Raw genomic sequence first — 1156 nt, forward strand, 5'->3', positions numbered from 1 at the left:
GGGCTCCCCCGGGGCTGTCCCGGGCATGCCCCGGGAGTGCCCCGGGGCTGTCCGTGGCTGCCCCGGGGCAATCCCGGGGCTGTGCCGGGGTTGTCCCGGGGCTATACCAGGGGTGCCCCGGGGCTGTACCGGGGCTACCCCGGGGGTGTCCCAAGGCTATCCTGGGGGACTCTACGGGCTGTCCTGGTGCTATACCGGGGCTGTACCGGGGGTGCCCCGGGGCTGTCCCGGGGGTGCCCCGGGTCTGTCCCGGGGCAGTCCCGGGGGTGCCCCAGGGCTGTATCGGGGGTGCCCCGGGGCTGTTCCGGAGGGGTGCCCCGGGGCTGTACCGGGGCTACCCCGGGGGTGTCCCAAGGCTATCCTGGGGGACTCTACGGGCTGTCCTGGTGCTATACCGGGGCTGTACCGGGGGTGCCCCGGGGCTGTCCCGGGGGTGCCCCGGGTCTGTCCCGGGGCAGTCCCGGGGGTGCCCCAGGGCTGTATCGGGGGTGCCCCGGGGCTGTTCCGGGGTTGCCCTGGTGTTGTACTAGGGTGCCTAGGCTGCCTTCGGGTTGTCCCGGGGCTGCCCTTGGGCTGTACCGGGGGTGCCCCGGGGCTGTACCGGGGTTGTACCGGGGGTGCCCCGGGGTTGTCCCGGGGTTGTACCGTGGGTGCCCCGGGGTGCCCCGGGGCTGTCCCGGGGGTGCACCGGGGCTGTCCCGGGGGTTCCCCGGGGCTGCCCTGGGGGATCCCGGGGGAAGTACCGGGGGTGCCCCAGAGCTGTACTGGGGGTGTCTGGGCCACCCTGGGTCTGTACCGGGGCTACCACGTTGTTGTACCGGGGGTGCCCCGGGGCTGTCCCGGGGGTGCCCCGGGGCTGTGCCGGGGCTGTAATGGGGGTGCCCCAGGGCTATCTCGGGGGTGCCCCAGGGCTGCCCCGGTGCTGTACTAGGGCTGCGTCTTGGCTGTACCGGGGGTGCCCCGGGGGTTCCCCAGGGCTGTCCCGGGGATGTACCAGGGCAGCCACGGGGTTGAACCGGGGCTACCATGGGGCTGTACCGGGGGAGCCCCGGGGCTGTCCCGAGGCTGTCCCGGGGGTAACCCGGGGTTTTCCCGGGGCAGTCCCGGGGCTGCGCCTGGGCTGTACTGGGGATGTCCCGGGGCTACCCCAGGTGTG

This window comes from Morus notabilis, unplaced genomic scaffold (assembly GCF_000414095.1).
Source record: "Morus notabilis unplaced genomic scaffold, ASM41409v2 Scaffold413, whole genome shotgun sequence".
Taxonomy (NCBI): Eukaryota; Viridiplantae; Streptophyta; class Magnoliopsida; order Rosales; family Moraceae; genus Morus; species Morus notabilis.